Below are 9911 nucleotides of genomic sequence, written 5' to 3'. Positions count from 1 at the left end.
AGACCACCGGATGTTACAAGTTAACAAGACTTAAGGGGAATTTGAGTTTATCCGAATAATGTTGTTCTTTTTAAATTGTTGATTTCTTAATGAAATTCCTCATAACATATTCTTACATGTTTCTTTTTCAGTATTAGAGTTTGAAAAATGTTATTATCCATGATAGATGATTTGTGTATGATGCACCCTTTACTATATTATATATTCCTCCTATGCTTAATGACCCGGCTTAAGTTGTATATATATATTCCTTTGATAATTTTGGTGGAACTAATATATGTGTAAAATGCCCACCCTCTCTCTTTATGGTATTACTAGCATTCTTATTGTCATTTGCTTTCTTGATCGATTTTCTTCCAACAGATCTTTGCATTCAATAATATAAATCCCCAAGCTCCCACTCATATCCTAATTATTCCGAAAGTTAGGGATGCCGACTTAACAAAACAACTCACTTTCCTGACTCGCGGCTGGGATTCAATTTCAGGGGTATAAATCAAGGGTTACAATAGTGCCACCAAAGCGTGTGAGTTGGTTTGTACACTCTTTTCTTTAGTTTGTAGGAAATCGATTAACCACCTTCTTAACTATGAACTATGGTAAACTCATTAATTTATTCTATTTGTAGCTATCGTTCTCCCTACAGATTTTATGAGGATTCATTTATACCAATACCATCAATTACTATTTCAAAAAAAAAAAAAAAAAAAAAAAAAAAAAATGTGTCACAGCACACATACGTAGTGATAATATGCCTACAATTGATTCTTTTCGGTTTGTTGATCATGTTGTTTCTTTTCAGCGATGCTTCTCCATTTATAGTCATTCTACAACATTTGATAAGAGATGTAAAGGCTTTGTGGTTGGACGTCTTATCTTTCTTTCTTTCTTTTATTATTATTATTATTTTTATAATTAAATTTTATTTGACAATGAACACAACTCCTGACTTGCGGCAAGGATTCGTTTTCAGGGGGTATAAATCGAGGGTCACAATTGCCTCCACGTGAGATTAGGGATATAAATCAAATTCTTAAATGTGAAAACCCTTCAGATCCAAACCTTTAAGTTCTCAGAGATTAGAATTTAATTGTGAAAAGCTTCACAACCTTTTGGGTTCTCCTTCCACCTCTCGATTAGCTTCGACCATCTCGGTATATGCGAACTCCTCTCTCCGATCCCCATATCGCTACTTCTTTCTCGGGTAATCTCCATCTCTCTCTGCTTTCAATTATATTCTCATGGCATCATATTTTTTTACCATAATCAAGATTGAGATATTGAGATGTTTTTAACTGTTTTAAATTAATATATTTTCATTAGTTTGATTGCAAATGATGTTTTCAAATAGGAATTTTTTCAGGAGTTTGTCTATTTTGTATTGTTTTCTATGAGTTTTATTGCATATTGTTATTAAACAGGTCATTGGTGCACTCTCTACCTTTCTTTCTCACATTGCACTCAGGTACTCTCTCTCTCTCTCTCTTCTTTTTGTACTTCAAGCATGGCTTCTACCTATTGCAAGCAGATCTTACCAATGCTTTATTAAGTATTTCAAATTTTGTCCTATAGACCTAGATCCTTGAACAGCTCACTTGCTCTTTGGCCAGAAAGGTCAATTAGACGCGTTAACAATCCAATGTCCTCGGTGAGGTTTTGCTCAGAGTCTCATTTGCTCTTGCAGGAACTCCAAAGGGTAGAGAATGAAAATCCCTTGGGCAACAATGGTGAGCTTCTGTTTTGCCATAAATATGTAAAATTCTACACGTTCTATGCTAATGTTTTGTAACAATGAGTCTCTATGTAAAACGTAGTTTTTCTGTATCAGGTCAACCATCAACGAGGCGACCGACACCTCGGATGCGAGAAAAGAACGCTTGCCGCGTTGTTCTTGAGATCTTGCGAGAGGTTAGTATTTATGAACATAAATCCTTGATTAATGAAACTCAAGGTAATACTTGGGCATAGCTTCGCTCATGAGAGTATTCTACTTCTTGGATTCTTTTTGGGAAAGACCGCGTGAGATCTTATTTGTACAGTTGATCCTGTAGAGGTTTGTACTTGATTTATTTTCCCCAATGTCAAAGTTCAATAATATTTATAGCGGACTTCTTGCTTTGGAAGGTTGAGGGATACTATGAGATTATTAAAGAGCCAATGGATTTCATGACTATGAAAGAAAAAACAAAGCAAGGAGCTTACAAATCTCTTAGAATCGATGTCTTAGTAGTCCACTTTCGGTCGCGGTTAACATAAATTCCAAGATCTTTACCCTATGCCTCGATTATTAGTCGAATCCTGTGATATCTAATTAGTGAAACATGACTCAGTTTCCATATTTGAGTTTATGGGAGCATAGTTGGACTGTGATTGATTAATTATTTGAATACTTATAGCATGACGTTTTCTTGATATTTGAGAATGCGATGCTTTTCAATGCTCAAAACACCATCTTTTCTTCAAATCATCAGTGCTTGCTTTACTATTTAGTCTCAACAGTTCTTAGTCATATTTGACAAAGAATGTTGCCTAAAATACCTGCTTACCTAAAATACCTGCTTACCTTTATTACGAAAACATGCGATGAGTTTTTCAGGCTCAAACTATAGACGAACTGGCTAAGCAGGTGGTTCGAACCCTCGAAACGAAGCACGAAACCTTGAGTCACAATTCTTGGCCGAAAAAAAAAGACATGGCAGAAAGCCCAAATTTGAAACCAGAAGTTTAAATTCTACATTGCAACCTGAGCTTAATACAGTAGGTAGACTGAGTAGAATGACTTCCAATGTCGCATCAAACGGTAAGCCACATTCTTGATATGGTGATTCAAATTTCATCCATGCATATGCTTAAAATTTATCCACGCAACACTTCAAGTACGTCTTATATACTGTTTACTAACTCAAAGTTATATTTGTATAGAAGACTTGCTGCTAAAATTTTGGCACAACGTACTTTTTTGTGTCACTCTATGACTATCGATTCGCCCTCGGTAGACTCCTAGAGAAAAAGTATGTATAGTAATTAGTATGTAGGGTGCAAGTTGAACCATCCAACTGATATTATATCAAATGTAAAAATACCTTTTTGTTTTATGTAATCAATGTAATATACTAAAATGCCGTTAGATTTGTTATATAAATTTGACCATGGGATTTTCTATTTTCTATTCTTTTCCTTTACTTTTTCCGGGAACTAGAGAAGGACAACCGCTGTTCAAGTTACGTGCCTTTTAAATCTTTCCTAAATGAAACCGAGTCATTAATTTCAAAGGAAGCCACTTGCTCCAAATCTATTGTGCTTGGCGTAAGTCTTCTTTATCAACGTGAAAAAATTTAGTTCCTAAAAGTTTATGGTGATTACATTCTTGAGACTCTACAGATTGACAAAGGAAGGATGGGCGCTATGGATACAAGGAGAGCCTCATTGCGGTTTGTGGAAGGTCCGGTCCGACTGACTAACAAGGTTGCTCGACAAAAATTCAGGAATGTATAATTCCACCCCTAACACCGACTTTCAAGCAACACATCACAAGGTCATACGCCCTCAACCTACAACAGATTTGAACTTTCACGGGTGATGATGGGCGGTTGGAATCGACGGCGGATGCCAACAAGCCCGATGCTCGGTATCGCATGCAAAGTTAGCTTCTTAGGCAAGGCCTGCGGAATTGAGTGCTTCCTCCGCGAGAAGATCACATCTCTGGATCAACCGTTGCCTTTTCTAGCTACAAGAACATCGAGTACCAGCCAAGGTCTCAAACTCTTCTATCCAGGCCGTAGCTATGGAGTCGTTTTTGGCTCGGCCGGGCAAGTAGCTCTATTCAGGAAAGGGGAGACCAACCAGCTCTATCCGGTACCACGACCCTTTGGTTGCTTATAGGTTGAGAGTGGTCCCTCTATTTGAAACCGTCGAGGACTTGAGAGGAGGAGGCGGTTCGGTGATCGAAAAGTTGTTAGCAATTGATTGTTATCGGGGAGCACATCATAAAAAACCACAATGGACAACAAGAGGTGCGCATCATAAATAAATGGGATAATTTTGTCTAGGCCATATGAAACTTCGTAACTCCAATTGGGTTATTGTGGGCCGGGTAATGGTTGGGTACTTTCGGATTCGAAAAGATGTTGACCGCTTCAACTGCGCGGGGAACTGTACAAAGCCCAAGAGGACGTTGTGGCTACCTGCAATGAGTATGGCATCAAAGTAACACTATTCCATGGGCCGGGGGAAAGTATTGGGCGTGGTGGTGGACCCACGTATCTTGCCATTCAGTCCCAACCACCTGGTTCTGTAATGGTAGTAGGTCCATCATGCAGTTGCAGAACTTGGATACTACTAGATAATTCTTTTGCTAGCTAACGTTCAGTAATAGCACAGGTCTTACCTTTTTCAAAATCGCTTCTGTTCATGGTTATTTCATCCTCTTGAATCTATATATAAAAGTCTATAGTAATCGTCAAATGGTTTTTCCACTGAACGTTACACTCTTCATTAGAACACGTTCAATTAGAAATTCTGTAACCTTTGTTTAAACATATCTTTTTGTCTGACTCGGTTATAGCCTCCAATCCCCCCTAGAGAAGAAAATTGGTGTAACTTTATGGAAGAAATTTCCAAATTCAGTTGCAACAATTATCGGAGTATTGTATATGACAACCCAGACTTTCTTGCCTACTTTAACTAGGTTACGCCACAAGCTGAGCTTGGTTTCCTCAACATAGGAAGCAGACCAGCACGAAGCAAGAATTCAACAGGAATCGGACATCTTCGTGCAATACCATGGGTATTTGCATGGACCGCATAATATTTGTTCTCCCCGCTTTTGTGTTGGTCTTTGGCCTAAAAGGGTGCATCGCGGCGAGGGATATACCGAAGATTTGCAAGCAATGTACAAAGAATGGCCATTCTTCCAGTCCGCTATAGATCTCATAGAGAATTGTACTTGGAAAAAGTGACATCCCTATATCCAGGCATTACGATGAAGTGCAAGCTGTCAAACTTTACACGATTTGTAAATAAAACTGCTTGACCAAGTAACTTATATTTTGTTGCATTTGTTCCCGATTCTCGATGGCTGTGCTACTAGCAATATAGGCACAGTTAATAAATTGATATGTGTTACACCTTTGACTACTACTTAGTGCATATATTGTTTTCATCTAATAGTCTAAAATGATGCATTTATTGCGTATGTTTAGGAGTCGTCTATTTTTATTTTGGTGGTCGTTGGTTCTGACTTCGGTACTTTGGTATTTTGGTACTTTGGCATACTATTATCAAATATATTCACTGGATTGTTACACCTCTCACTTTGCCGTTGACGATGGAGGTATTGGAATCGGCATTGGAAGTAGTGTTGGTGTTGGGGCTGGTACTGCCGTTGCTATCTGAAAATCTGCTTCCTCTTTGAAATTGATTTATAGAATAAAAGTACGATTGACAATGTGAGAAAAAGTGTAATATATATAGATACTGCTAGCACAATCTTAATAGTAAAAATGTGTGTTAGTGAGTGAGATCAAGTGTGATTTGTGCTCGGTATGATCTGTGATACGTGGTTTTATTTTTATTTTTTTTTTGCTTTGGTAAGATTTGAATGTATCGTAGATCTGTGAAAAGTTGTCGAAAGCAATTGAATTGTTACATGCTCTGTATTTTACCATTACACGCACCAACCGGTTGGAACAATGGAGAGTATTTACACTTCTCCAAGACTAACATCTAGCAACCACTAATGATATTCATTGTAGGCATTGGGGACTTCTCACAAATTCATCACTATACAATATTTAGCTGGATTTTACCATTTAGACATAAATAAACATAACTTACAAGTATATAAAATCAAAGAATTACTTGGAAAATCACCAAGAGTTCTTGATTAAGATGCAAACAAGTAACTAAAACTAAAGAAGATAATGGTCTTTCACATACCGCTATACAACATAGTATTTTGTGAAGAGTACAGAGTTCTCGATGATGTTCAAGTATTTGCTGATTCAATTTTTAAATTATTTTCAATAGTTAATTACTATAGTGTTCGAGGAAGAGGTGTAGCTCTTAAATGTTGTTGCAAAGTTGAAGTCTATCAATAGGCAAGTAATTAAGTGTAAAAGCCAATAAAAAAAGTTTTCTTCCTTTGCCTAATTATTGTACTTTGAGATCAATGATTGTTAGGGGGGCTACAATATATAATAATTTTATGGAATCCGTGCCGAAGGCACGGGCATTAACTAGTCAATTTAACAAAATAGGGTTGTTTTTTGACTCGCGGCTAGGATTCAATTTAAGGGGGCATAAATCAAGGGTCAAGGCGAGTGCCACGATGACGACGTGAGTTGGATTAGAAATTAATTAGATTATTAATGACATTAAACAAAAAAAAAAACCCTTCGTTTCTCCAAACTTAAACCACATTTGGAGACTTGGATACCGTGTGTTTTGTTGGATTAGAATTTAATTGTACTTAATGGTGAAAACCATTGAAAACCTTTTGGTTCTCTTCGTTCTCTCTCCCTCTATAACTTCATCTAACAAAAGAAAAAAAATATTTTTCTCCTTGCTCAGTATTCTCGCAAGTACTCACATGTAAGTTTCTCAATTTTTCATTTTATGTTTTTTTTTAAGTGGTACGAACCAGTTTTACTTCTTCTCCTTGATTGATAGCAAACCTGATAAGGTGTTTATTGATAAATATAAAAAGACTTGTTCTTACCTAATCTTAACTATTTATGCTAGGAATAAGTAAAAACATGTGAATTTACTCTAGCTGTTTATCAAAGTTCTACTCTCAATTATCATGCAATAACGGGAGTCAGAATTTGTTCCACTCCTACTTTCTTAGACGTAATAATTTCTCAAACTTAAACAATCCTACAATATCAACGAGATCAATAATTGAATTATACTAATATGGTGAAATTAACTAATTTAGATATTCTAACTTATACTATGACAATTTAAATGAGAATATGGGAATAAGAAGAAAGGTATTAGGGGATTTGATTCCACCTTGATTAAAACTTAATAGGCTAGCATAGATTTGTTGTAATCCTAATCTTTATGTTTTCACATAAAGGTTGGGTTTTTTTAATCCCTAATTATTTATGGCAATCTCTACCAACTAATAATTAGCATGTGAAGCAATTTAAACCAATTCTCATGGTGAATTAACTACCTTCTAGAGTGGAATATTTACTACAACTTATTTTACACTAACACATCAAGTCTTCATCAAAGCTTCAATCAAACCCCTCTAATGGAGGTTTAGCTATGATTCATTAGACTATCATAATTAAAAGAATAAGAATAATACATAATGAAGAACTAATTTATTAAAGATAACTTGAATTGAATTAATGGTGATTAGGCTAATAAAACAATAACTATGGTTTAACTAAAGAAGAAAACTAAATTATTATCTAATTTATTAACTAAAGGGTGTCTTTTTAGAGTTTAGCCTTAGTCCTCTTTATATAGGAGAGGGCTAGTTTTACAATTTCATGCATGGGATTTGCAGCTATGTTTTAGGCTATTAAATCAAGCCCAAAACCTAATTACTTAAGTTCAAAAAAGGTTTCTCAGCTAGAAATTACTTTAATAGATTTTTTATTCACTTTTACCCACTCTATTGGACCATTAGAAAGCTCTTTCCAAGCCGGTCGTTTTGACATATAGTAGGCCCAATTCTGAGGTATGAGTCCAAAGATACGACCTGCGGAGGAAGTTCTCATGACTTTTATATACTCTATTTCTGCCCACGTTGACTTTGACTTTTCAGCTTTTACTGGGCTTTAAAAATGTTTTTTCTCCTTAAAACTTGGGCTTTAACCATAGAACTTCTTAGCAACCAACATTTATTCCTTTCTCTTGCAAAAGTGACATATTTCTTCACATATTTGACTCCAATCCTGAAATACACAAAAGCACGTAAACAGTACTAACTCTTCTTTATTATAAGCATAATTGGTCTAAATGTAGTATTATTAAGGGGCTATAACTACAGTCTTGGGCTCTTATCAAACCGCCCCCAAACAGTATTTTGCTTGTCCTCAAGCAAATATGAGAAATTAAAATAAGTGACCAAAAATGGAGTTCTAACTAATCTCGTTTCGCCGAGTGCGATTGCATTAACCATATACAATAAGGCCATAAACCACTAGGAATTCCCTAGAGGACGAGTTATAGCCTCGTGAGAATTCCCTATCAAATGGCACCGCTTCCATCTTAGTTTTGTTAGATTAGTTTCCCATCGTGTTTTTAATTCTACACATAATCTCATTTCACCCACCCACCCGATTGTTTAGTTCTAACTGTGTTTGTTTTTTTTTTTCTTCAGAAATTATTTTTTTCTCGACATAGTACTCGGAGCGCGCCCGCGCCCTCTTAACCCTATCATTTGAGCATGCCCGCTCTCTTGTTACTGGAATTTTTTTTTTTCAAACAATACCTTGAGCACGCCCGTGCCCTTGTTAACTATACTTGCCAAGCTTTCTAAAGAAAAAGCCCCCCGATTTTCACAGGTTAGTCACCGGCTCTCTTTTTGCTCATTTTTTTTTTTATATTCAGTGTTTCCAACTTCTTAAATACACTGGAATTGCGTATACAAAATGCTATTCATACGCGAAGCAAGGAGGCATTCAGGTACTCTTTCCTTCACTCCTCGTCTCTTCTGTCAGAGGATTTTTCATTCTAGCATATCAGGGTTGTTTGACTGCTGTTAGTGGTTTGTTTCATATTGGCTTTAGCCTTGCATGAGATTAAGGTCCAGTAAGAGTAAACCATCTTCTGTTAGCTATCGTTAACGTCAACACACACACCTATCTAGAATACCACATACTATACCTACATCAATGGCTAAAGAAGAAGAGACTCCTCTCTCTGATTTTTACAAAGCCCTAAATGATAGCCCTAAGTCATGCATCGTTCTTGCAGACCTAGTGGAGGATTTTCGAATTCCCCTGAATATATTTAATTTGTTACTGGTTTTTCATGGTTTAGACCACGAGAAGCCTTATCAGCATATGCGTAGGATAGAACAAGTTCTTACCACATTTCATCATCCTACCGTAGGTTCGGAACAAATTAAACTAAGGGTGTTTCCTTTCACCCTAGCCGGTAAGGCGACATCTTGATTAACTGCCCAAACGCCTAATTCTGTGGACTCATGGGCCAAACTTGTTCAATTGTTCATGGAACAGTTTTACCCACCAGTGAAGATAGATGAAATGCTTCAAAAGATTCATTTCTTCTACCAGAATGATCATGAATCCTTTTCAGAGGCCTGGAATCATTTTACTGATCTTCTCATCGAGTGTCCACATCATAACCTAGCGAAAGACATGCTTGTTCATGCATTTTTCAAAGGGCTTTTACATCACCATAAAGAGGTTCTTGATATAATGACTAGGGATAGTTTCCTTTGTAAAGGAGCCTCAAAGGCTTATAGGTTTTTAGAAGATCAATCTAAGCGTAATAATAACTGGGGGGGGGGGGGGGGTAATGACATCTCCCGCTCCGCTAATTCTTCTTCTACAGTTAAGGCTGCCAATATGTTTGAGGTTAAATATGATCCTGAGCTTAGAACTCTAATTGAATCTCTCACAAAAAAGGTAGAAGCCATTTCTATTCAATATAAGCCTACTCTTGTCATGAACATCAACTCTTTTCCATGTAATTTATGTTACAGCCTTGAGCATACCGACTCCTATTGTCCTTTCATCTATGAACAACCACCCACACAGCCAAATAATATTTGCTCCATAAATAGCAAACCTAACACACCTTGGAGACAAAACCCCAACTTCGGTTGGCGGAATAACCAACAAGTTACACCTCCGAGGTTTAATAATCAAAATGTTAGGCCAACAAACAACTACAACCCAGCAAACAACTACAACCAAGCTCCA

General features: G+C 36.7%; 1 non-coding gene and 1 pseudogene across 1 annotated transcript; one reads left to right on the top strand and one right to left on the bottom strand.

Moving 5' to 3' along the window:
* The first annotated feature begins 3396 nt into the window (after positions 1-3396).
* Positions 3397-5022, top strand: LOC147477040 (phosphoenolpyruvate carboxylase 4-like; annotated as a pseudogene).
* Positions 5023-9230: 4208 nt separating this feature from the next.
* LOC147477039 (small nucleolar RNA R71) lies at positions 9231-9334 on the bottom strand. Its single transcript, XR_015209948.1, has one exon. It is a non-coding gene; the product is annotated as a small nucleolar RNA R71 (small nucleolar RNA).
* Between the last annotated feature and the right edge of the window lie 577 nt (positions 9335-9911).

The sequence above is a fragment of the Coptis chinensis genome, chromosome 9 (assembly GCF_015680905.1).
Source record: "Coptis chinensis isolate HL-2020 chromosome 9, ASM1568090v1, whole genome shotgun sequence".
Taxonomy (NCBI): Eukaryota; Viridiplantae; Streptophyta; class Magnoliopsida; order Ranunculales; family Ranunculaceae; genus Coptis; species Coptis chinensis.
Note: the sequence above shows the minus strand (reverse complement) of the source record. Positions and strands in the feature narration are given on the sequence as shown.